The sequence below is a fragment of the Lolium rigidum genome, chromosome 3, assembly GCF_022539505.1.
Source record: "Lolium rigidum isolate FL_2022 chromosome 3, APGP_CSIRO_Lrig_0.1, whole genome shotgun sequence".
NCBI classification, from domain to species: Eukaryota; Viridiplantae; Streptophyta; class Magnoliopsida; order Poales; family Poaceae; genus Lolium; species Lolium rigidum.
The window spans coordinates 199906514-199917934 of NC_061510.1; positions in this window are offsets into that span (position 1 = coordinate 199906514).

Sequence of the window (11421 nt, forward strand, 5' to 3'; positions counted from 1 at the left end):
GGTGATCAGCATGAGAAAGATGATGCTGCTGCTGCTAGAGTTGTTGTCAAGCTGACTCGTCGAGGTAAAATATATACCATGCATGGAGCATATTAATTCTAGTTGCAGGATAGGTAAAATGCTGTGTTATTCTTGGGCAATCCTTCCTCTCTCATGCAGGATATATGTATATATATATATATATACCATGGAGCATATATTAATTATAGTTGCAGGATAGTAAAATGCTGTGTTAGTCTTGGGCAATTAATCCTTTCTCTCTCATGCATGCATGATATATACCATGGAGCATATTAAGATAGGTAAAATGTTGTGTTAGTCTTGGGCAATCCTTCCTCTCTTGATTTCCTTAATTATATGTAGGTCCCAAGATAAAAGGGGCTAAGACATTTGACAGGTATTGTGTCTTTCCCAACCTGGTGGAAATGACCCCCGAACAAGTAGAAACCCTGAAATATCAAGTTACCAAAAGGCGCCCCGCAATTCCTTTCTATATTTGCACTATAAAGGGTGCAAGTACAGAGACAAGGGAAATCCAAAATGGTAAATAATGACTACACCTCAAGGATGTTTTTGCATCTTTATTTGTTGACAATGACTACATTTGACTCAAGTTTTGAATGCATCTTATAATTAATCTGCAGTACTTCACAAGGAAGTTCACCCAGAAATACATCTTGAGGCATGTGGACCTTCCACCTGGTGATGTGCAAGTCTCTTTCAAGAAGGGATATGCTGTGGAAGTGAGGATGATCATGGAAAAATGGAAGAATGCAGGTGCACTGATGACAACCAACTAGAGAGCTATGGTGGAGAAGATCAACATGCATGAGAATGATATTTTCATGTTTTGGTTCCGCAATCACTCCTGCGGTGGTCTGAGGTGTTGTGTTAGAAAGCTCATCTGATCTTCTAGCAGCAGGCTGGAGGTTATTGTAATGAAGTAGTAGTAGTATGTATGTGCTTGAGCTCAAGTATATGAGCATTGAACCTCTCTGACTGATCTGGTGCTACTATGATCTTATGTCGTCCTTTTGGTATGTAATATATGTGCTCATGTAATGAGCGGTGAACCAATCTTATCTCGTACTATCTTGCTAATGGCCTTTTGGTCTATGCAATGTGCGTTGAACCTGTGCTATATATATGTGTTCTTTTGGTACTATATATATGTAATGCTTATATAGTTTGCTGCAATAATGCTCTTTTGGTGCTCCATATAAATGTTATGCTTAGATAGTTTGCTGCAATAATAATGCTTTTTTGGTGCTCTATAGAAATGTGCTTTTGGTACTATGTAATGAGCTCAAGGCCTTAGCTCTTTTTTTATTGGTGCACTGGTGCAGAAATTAATCTTTCTTTTTTTTCTAAAAGCTTTCCTAGATAAACTATGTAAATCTGGAAGTCTAGTTATAGACAAGATCACTCGCACAGCTCTTCTGGTTAACCGGCACCACCACCCATCTAGAGGTCCTGGGTTCGAGTCTCAGGCCTCACATTTTTTCACTTCTTTTTTTGGCGGCCAGGAGAAGCCCAAAATCCCCTGCTCAGTTCCCAACCCTAGCCAAAATCCCCCGCTCAGCCATAATTCCAAAATTCCCCGCTCAGCTCCCAACCCTAGCCAAAATCCCCCGCTGAGCCAGATGCCCCCAAATCGAAATCCCTCGCATGTCACTTAGCAAAAATCAAAATCCCTCCGCCGACGAGGAGGTGGAGGCAGAGGTGGCCGGCGGAAGCGGAGGCGACCGGCGGCGGAGGCCGACGGCGGAAGCGCTGCGGTCGAACAAGTGGGCGTCCTCCTGGGCAGTGGATCTCCATGAGCCCCTCTCGACGACGAGCCCCTCTCCACGATGAGCCCCTCCGCATCTCCATGTCCGCACCCCTTTCCTCTCTCCCTTCTCGATCTGTTCTTCTCCGCCGCCAGTCTGCTGTATGAACAAAATTGGAACTGCTCTACACTGCTTGAAATTGGAACTTCTGTACAAAATCCAGCTTATGAAAAAAATCGAAATATTTGGGATCCAATGTGCTGTTACTAGTTTTTGTATGAAATTGGATCATTGAACTACTGTCATTGCTTGAAACTGGAACTGCTGTGCATTTAGCTTTCCCTAGCAAGAATTGCACAAAATTTTCCTTATGGTTGCTAGCTGTGTGCTTGGTTGAATTCCATATGGACATTGATTGAATTCCAATTGCAACATTTTTGGTCATGGGCAGATGGACAGACGCTGGATTACAACACGAATTAGAAGGCTTTCCACCGAGCACACAAATGGAGTGCGCGATTTTATGCAGTTTGTTCGCTTAAGTTTTGCCGATGATGCTTACGTGCTTTGCCCATGCCGTTGATGTCTTAACCGGGAGACACAATGTCTAGAAAGAGTAGAGGCTCGTTTGCTTCTTTATGGGATGACAAGCACGTATGAAAGATGGATCCACCATGGAGAACCATTGCAGCCTGCACATGAAGCTCGACATGGAGGTGAACCTGAAGCTGAGCATGGATGTGATGCAGGGGCACACCATATTGGTGGAGGTGATGCAGAGGCACACTATTTTGGTTTGGAAGAGGAGGATGGCTACGAAGATGATAGAATTCATGATCTGTTTTCTGATTTGTACAACTCATAACCGCAAGGTCGTGGACAGGACACTATCTTTGCTGATTTGATAGAGGAGGCCAAGCGCGCAGCTAGCGATGGGGGTACATTGTCAAGATTTTCCTTCACCGTGAAGTTACTCCATGCCAAGTCTTTCTACCGGATCAGCAACGTTGCAGTCAACGCAATACTCCGTATTTTGTCCTTGCAGTACCCCAATAGCTCAATACCAAAGTCATATGCGGAGGCATTGAGCATAATCTGCAGGTTGGGCCTTGGTTATGACCGCATCCATGTGTGCCCGAATAACTGTGTATTATTCCGGAAGGAGCATGCCAAGCTTAATAATTTCCCCAAGTGCAATCACTACAAGAAAAGTTCTGATACGCAACGTCCCATTTTCGTCAGGTATGGTCCCTTTTTCGTCTCCTATGGGCTCAACCCGACGATATGGGTTCTGTGGTCGAAACTGCGTCAGGTAAAGTCCTACCACGTTTTTTTTTCGGTTCGTCGCGTTCGGGCGCCCTTACGCCACGGAAAATCGGACCGTTGCAGAAGTGTTTTCGGGAGCCCGTTGACTGCTGACTTCATGCAAACTGACACGTGGCAGACGCCGTTAACTGTCAGTTAACACCGTTAACCGGCTAAAACCCTGTGGTAGATGGTAGGCCCACACAAGGCCTGCCACGCCTTAAGCGGGCTGGCCCATTTATTTTGCGGGCCGGGCCAGCTGACTTAGTTTTACCGGTCAACTATATAGCTGGGCTGGTCCATTAGGAACGTGGGCTGGGCCTAACCTCTACGGTTGACTGATCAAAACTTAAATGGGCCGGCCCACTAAGCCCGTGGGCTGGGCCAAATGCCTTCATTTGACCGGTCAACAGGCAAACGGGCCGGCCCACTAAGCATGTGGGGCCCACTTTTCTATTATCGGGCCAGCCCATTTAATAAGTGAGGTCCACCATAAAGCAAGTGGGCTGGCCCAAGAAGTTAGTGGGCCGGCCCAATTATCGTGTGGGTCCCACTTTTCTGTTATCGGGCCGGCCCATTAAGAAAGTGGGGGTCCACCGTAGAGCAAGTGGGCTGGCCCAAGAAGTTAGTGGGCCAGCCCAATAAGGGTGTGGGTCCCACTTTCCTGTTATTGGGCTGGCCCATTAAACAAGTGGGGTCCACCATTTAACAAGTGGGCTGGCCCAACAAGTTAGTGGGTCGGCCCAATAAGCATGCGGGTCCCACTTTCCTGATGCACGGATGGCCCAGTTAGTAAGTGGGGTCCACCATAAAGCAAGTGGGCTGGCCCAACAGGTTAGTGTGCCGGTCCAATAATAAAAGTGGGTCCGACTTTCCTGTTACCGGGCCAGCCCAGTTAGTGAGTGGGGTCCGCCTTAAAGCAATTAGGCTGGCCCAATAAGTAAGTGGGCCGGTCCAAAATAGAAGTGGGTCCCACACTACTGTAAGTGGGCCGACCCACTAAGTTGTAGGGCCCCAGTCGTTTGACTAGTCAACTTGCATTCTGGGCCAGCCAAGTTAGACTTATGAGAAGGCCCATTAAATTTCATGAGCCTAAAATCTGATATCAATGATATACACAATTACATACACAAATAAAATAACTAGGAAAATTACAAGGCAATTAATGTGCCCAAATAAAAAAATTACATATAATCATGGAGGACTTCTATTAGCATCATCAATAACACGCGGATATTTGGCAATCGCCTTGATTGAATCTTGTGTACTCTTTGTCAACATATCAGCTACAGATCTTAAAGCAGCAACACCATGTCTTTCATACAGTACATCCTTGAGACATTTACTGTTTGATGAAAGGAATGGTCTAGGTTGACGGCTATGAGAGGATGCATCAGAAGAAAGATCAGAACTTTTTGTGGGCATCAGAAGAAAGAGAATGATGCTTCATCACAACTGCATTCTGATAATAATGCAAAAAGAGTTAAACAATGAACTATGCAAACATGTATTAAGCATTGTCGATATGAGATAATCACAAGTACTAAGCACAGACTTACATTATATCGTTGCATAGGCTCACCACGGAACCTTTTTGCCCTCTATCTTCTACTAAGGACTTCTTCATTACAACTCGCATTCTAGTAATATTGCAAACATAGTTACAACAGTGCACTATTCAAACATTTATTATGCAATGTAGATATAAGATAATAACAAGTTGCATGAATAAGACAATGTATGGAACTTGTACTAAGCACAGACTTACATCATAATGTTGCACATGGTCGCTACAGATCATTTTTTGACGACTACCTTCTAATGATGACTGCTTCATTACAACTGCATTCTGGTAATATTGCAAACATAGTCAGAATATTCAAACATGTATTATGCAATGTAGAGATCAGATAACAGCATGTAGCAGAAATAAGCACACGATAAGATATGATACATGTACTAAGCACATACTGGCTCGTTGCAGGTCCTTCTCTTGCGTGCAACTAGTCATGGTCGACATGCTCGTCATTTTAGGTTCAACCATCAGGTGAAATGCTAATTCTCCTACTCCATTGTCCTTAATCTGTGTTTAGATATCACATTTAAGACCAAGTCAGCTGGTTTCAAATAACAAAAAACTTGAGCTGTCAAATGAATAAGCTAATATTTACCAGATATCAGATTAAAACCAACTAGATGTTGCTTTGCATGAGATACGAATTTCAGATATTCAGATTTAGAGTAGGGTAATGCCAAAGTTTTCCACATAAAGTAAACTGGCATTAAAAATGACCAAATGTCAGGTTCAAATCACCTTCGCAGTTGCTCCAAGACAAGCATATCAAATAGGCAGAAACATAGTATAGCGTGAATGACATCGCTATGGCAGGGTTCTAAGTGTTAATCTCTTGCATAAGGAACAATACATATAGGTTATAGATAGTAACGGAAGTAAACTGCCAAAATTACCAACCAAGAACTCAGATTCCAACCTTCCTTAGCGTCCCCGCTGTTAATGTTGGATGTTCTAATAAGTGGTTCGCATGATCAATCCCTAGGAAAAATAACACTGAAAAGTTAGTCTACGATAATACAAAGACCAGACATGCACGCAACAATAACTATACAAGTTGTGCGACAGAAGCATTCATCGAAAAAATAGCTATAAACTAATGACGAGGTATAAGAGCAAGCAGATTGGAAATACACATAGCATGATTATAAAAGCAGTGTGAGAATAGCAGGCACGAGAAAACAACTAGCGGCTAGCGGTGAGCTAACACTACAAGAAAAGTTCTGATAGACAACGTCCCAAAATCGTCCGCTAAGGGGTATTTTTCGTCGCCTATGGGCCTAACCCGACGATATGGGTTCTGTTGTCGAAGCTCGCGTCGAGCAAAGTCCTACGACGATTTTTTCGGTCCGTCGCGCTTGGGCGCCCTTCCGTCACGGAAAATCGGACCGTTGCGAAGTGTTTCCGGGAGCCCGTTGATCGCCGACGTCATGCAAGCCGACACGTGGCGACGCCGTTAGCCGCGGTTAACGGCGTTAACCAGCTGAAACCCCGTGGTAGATGGTAGGCCCACACGAGGCTCCGCCACGTCTTAAGCGGGCCGGCCCATTAAGTTTGCGGGCCGGGCCAGTCGACTTAGTTTGACCGGTCAACTATATAGCCGGGATGGTCCATTAGTTACGTGGGCCGGGCCTAACCTCTAAGGTTGACTGGTCAAAACTTTAATGTCAGGCCCACTAAGCATGTGGGCCGGGCCGAATGCACTCGTTTGACCGGTCAACGAGCAAAGGGCCGGCCCACAAGACATGTGGGACCCACTTTCTCGTTATCGGACCGGCCCATTTAAAAGTGGGGTCCACCTTAAAGCAAGTGGGCCGGCCCAAGCGATTATTTGGTCGGCCCAATTAGCATGTGGGTCCCACTATCCTCGCTATCGGGCGGCCCATTTAGTACGTGGGGTCCACAATAGATCAAATGGGCTGGCCCAACAAGCCAGTGGGCCGGGCCAAAAACACAGGTGGGTCCCACTTTCCTGTTAAAGGGCCGGCCCATTTAGTGCGTGGGGTCCACCATATAGCAAGTGGGCCGGCCCAATTAGCATGTGGGTCCCACTATCCTGCTATCGGGCCGGCCCATTTAGTACGTGGGGTCCACAATAGATCAAATGGGCTGGCCCAACAAGCCAGTGGGCCGAGCAAAAAACACAGGTGGGTCCCACTTTCCTGTTAAACGGCCGGCCCATTTAGTGCGTGGGGTCCACCATATAGCAAGTGGGCCGGCCCAACAAGAAAGTGGGCCGGGCCAAAAACACAGGTGGGTCCCACTTTCCTGTTAAAGGGCCGGCCCATTTAGTATGTGGGGTCCACCATAGAGCAAGTGGGCTGGCCCAACAAGAAAGTGGACTGGGCCAAAAACACAGGTGGGTCCCACATTCCTATTAAAGGGCCGGCCCATGTAGTATGTGGGGTCCACCATACAGCAAGTGGGCTGGCCCAACAAGAAAGTGGGCCAGGCCAAAACACAGGTGGGTCCCACATTCCTGTTAAACGGCCGACCCATTTAGTATGTGGGGTCCACCATTTAAGCAAGTGGGCCAGCCCACCAAGATAGTGGGCCGGGCCAAAAACACAGGTGGGTCCCACATTCCTGTTAGAGTGCCGGCCCATTTAGTTTGTGGGGTCCACTATATATCAAGTGGGCCGGCCCAACAAACTAGTGGGCCGGGCCAAAATCACGAGTGGGTCCCACTTTCTCGTTAAAGGGCCGGCCCATTTAGTATGTGGGGTCCACCGAGAAAAGCAATTGGGCGGGCCCAACAAGTTAGTGGGCCGGCCCAATAAGCTTGTGGGTCCACTATCGTGCTAACGGGCCGGCCCAATTAGGATGTGGGGTCCACGGTAAATTAGGTGGGTTGGCCCGACGAGTTAGCGGGCCGGCCCAATAAGCTTGTGGGCCAACTTTCTGTTACAGGGCCGGCCCAGTAGACCTTAAAGCAAGTGGGCCAGCCCGTTTAGTTTGTGTTTATATGCCGGCATAATAGGCGCTTTAGGATTTTGCAGGCCGGCACATATGTGATTTCGCTTAATTGGGCCGTTTAAGGGATGAGAATTTGTGATTTAGATACTGAGAATATTTACGCAGCACATGATTTACGTCGGATAGCCTCACTTACCACAAGCACCAAAGAAAAAATGCGCGAAAGAACTATAAAAACTAACTAAATATTACATCGAGTCGCAAGGCTTTGAAAAAATATTACGGAACCCGAGAGAAATTGAATGGTAATTAAACCTAGCAATACAATGAAGGGATCCGGCAATCTTTTAAGTTGTCCATGCATCACCTATATCCGAAACAAAGACATTACAAGTTAAGACAGCAACAATGGAAAGGCAAAGACACTACAATATTGTTTGCCAAAGAATTTGGAACTCATCATTTCGTCGTTATAACAAGATCATTGTAATGCGCACAATAAGCAAACAAAGAGTGCATGCCGCAGAGCATGTTAGAATGAAACAACAGACTTACTACTATCGAGTCCCATGCAAACCAACATGTTCAGGGAGTACAAAATTGGCATGAACAACATAGTAGCGAGGCTATAAATTTTGTAACACCGACCGAGCAAGATGAAGTTATGATGGCTACATCTACGGAAGCGAGGGAATGTAAATCAAAAATACAAGTTACGATGGCAAAATCTGAAGAGGAGGGAATGTGAACCAACATGTGCCAAGTGCAATTACTTCATATTGGCCGTGAACTAAATAATACTCCGAACTTATAGTGAAGGGGATGCAAATCAAGATGTTTCGGGATATAAACTTGTAATGAGCAACACATAGAGGATAGTTAATGCTGGAGATTAGGATGGACCAGATACAGAATATAGTGGGATCACCTGTGAACTTGTATAAGAGGGAATGCAAACCAATATGTTCAGCATTCCATATGTGAGCGTCATGCCAAGTCAGAGAAACAAGTCAATAATGCAGCTTTTGAAGAACAAGATGGCACGCAAAATTATTATCTAGTAGTATGACAAGTTTATTTGTACTACGGGCTAGATAGCGAGTGATAGCATGCCAAACTAAGTCCTTACTTTGTTAGCTTACAATGAACTAGATACAAAACAATGGCATCACCTGTAGTACAGGGAATGTAAGCCAACATGTTCATGGAGTAAAAAATTGGCACAAACAACATAGTAGCAGGCCATAATTTTTGTAACAATGACTGAGCAAGATAAAGTTATGATGGCTAGATCTACACAGCAGGGGATGTAAACCAAATATAGAAGTGAAGATGCCAAAAGCTATAGAGCAGGTAGTGCGAACCAACATGTGCAATTACTTAAAATTGGCCATGAACTAAATAATAGCAGGATGTTACTATAATAACTAGGAATAAAACAGATAGGAGTTATAATGGCATCACTCATAAACTTGTAGATAAGGGAAACAAATCAATTTGTTTCGGGATATAAAGTTGTAATGAGCAACACATAGAGGATAGTTAATGCTACGGCTTAGGATGGACCAGAAACGGAATGTAGTGGGATCACTTGTGAACTTGTAGAAGAGGGAATGCACACCAATATGTTCACCATTCTATATGCGAGCGCCATGCCAATTAAGAGAAACAAGTTAATATTGCAGCTTTCGAAGAATCAGATGGCAGACAAAATTATGACGGAAGTAGTCTGCTGTGACGAGTTCAAATAAATTTGTACTTGCAGGATGGCAGAAGCGATAGCATGCGGGAACTAATAAGCGGCAGTTACTTAGTTAGCTTACGACAAAGTAGATAGAAATAACAATGGCATCACCTGTAGTACAGGGAATGCAAACCAACATGTTCAGGGAGAACAAGATTGGCATGAACAAAATAGTAGCAGCCTATAATTTTTGTAACAACGACTGAGCAAGATAGAAGTTATGCAAGCATCTGAACCCAGAACATGGCGCTAAAACAAGGGACTTACATTAGGAGAAGCACTCTGTGGGAGTCACAGCAGATCTTCCTGGGGTTGATAGATCCGGTGATGAAGTACGCTACATGTGCTACTTGGGGTTGGAGGGACGGCCATTACACTTCGTGGTTACTCATCTCATCTCGCAAAAACGTAACGGCGCGTCGTTAGCACAAACAGAGTTCCCCCAAGATTAAACAAGAACTTGCGGGCAAGCAATAGAAAAGCGACGATAGAAGAGTTTAGATCATGCACGGCGCCGGTGAAGTAGATCCGGTTCATGCACAGCGGTGTCGGTGAGCAAGATCCGATGCGGTGGACGACGGATCCGGCAAAGCGGCTCCGGTGGGGTGGACGATACCGCAGCTGAAGCGACTGCGGTAGACTGCTGGATGAGCATATGGTTTCGAGGTTCGGCGGGGATGATCCGGTCCGGTTGATGAAGGCGTCGATGAAGCGGCTCCGGCAGGCAGCCGGATGACGAGGATCGCGAGGCCTCGGGTAGGCCAGGGAAGTCCGGCGGGGATGTTCCGGTGCGGTGGTCGGGGAGGTGGGAGAGAGGGACTTGGGAAGTTCCGGTGGGTGGTCTGAGGGAAATGAATTTTTTTTTGCGAGGGTTTCCGGGCTAGGGAGGTGGTGATCCAAAAAATGACGGGCAGACCCCCCACCAACCGACTTTGTTGTCATCTCCACAGGGGTAGAATGGGAATTTGGAAGCGTGTGAAATTTTTGTATTTTGTGGGCGGGAAGTTTTGGCGCTATGAGATTTTGAATTTGGCTAAGGTCCAAGTATAATGATAAAAAATTGTGAGACCGTACTAGTACCTCTGTTCAAGGCCGAGTGCAAAATCAAATCATCATCACGTTGAATACCGGTTACTATCATCGTGATCTATCTTCTTATCCCATTCAAAAACCCGTCTGAAATATTTCAGGATTGGCGGGAGATTTTGCCGCCCAACTGAGATTTGATTTTGAATATGGCTATGGTCAAGTAATATAATATAATACTAATATAAAGACGGTACACCTGGTTAAGTACAGTACTAATTGCTCTGCTCCGGCAGTCAAGGCCAACAGCCACATCAAGCCATCATTAATACAAACAAAATCAGTCAAATCTAGAAGCTAGTATAGGAAAAATTCACAGCAGCATAATAAATCCAGAAAACTAAGTACAGAGTATAATACATAAACTGCATACAATAGCCAAAAGTAGCCAATAACAATGTTAATGTTCACGACAAACTAATCTGAAAATAATACAAGGCGCAATGTATGGCCAACATGAAGATTAGGATACCCCAGGATGAATGAATCTGATCTTCATTCAGCATATATTACTTCGTCACTCCATTCTCTGATCTGAAGAAAATATTCATTGAACTCCTTCCGTCTCGCAGTGTGCAGCCAATACATCCTCCAAACGGTATGGCCTTTGTTCATTTCTCATACCGTAGTTTCCTAATCTATCCACACGTATTGGCCACTCATCCCAGGCCTTTATATCATCAAAGTACTCTCTGATATAACCCAAATCTGCGTAGTAGATGCAGCCAGGTCGAAGTGTCGGGTGCACTCTGGTGTTGACGGAGATACACCGAATATAATGGACGAAGAAGGCACGACTGCCAATGTTATTGACAGCATGGAGAGAGCGGCTCTCAGTGTCCACACGGTAGACCAATGATTGACCTTCCTCCAAATGCTTGTTGTCCAACAACACAAGCGGCGAGCACCATCCGACTTCACAAGGTAGAACTTGTTATTTCCAAGTTACGGAAATGAAAATAGTGTATCCATGTTGATCTGTGCTCGCGCGCTGCTCCAAGCTGGACATTGTTGGTGCACAATAATTT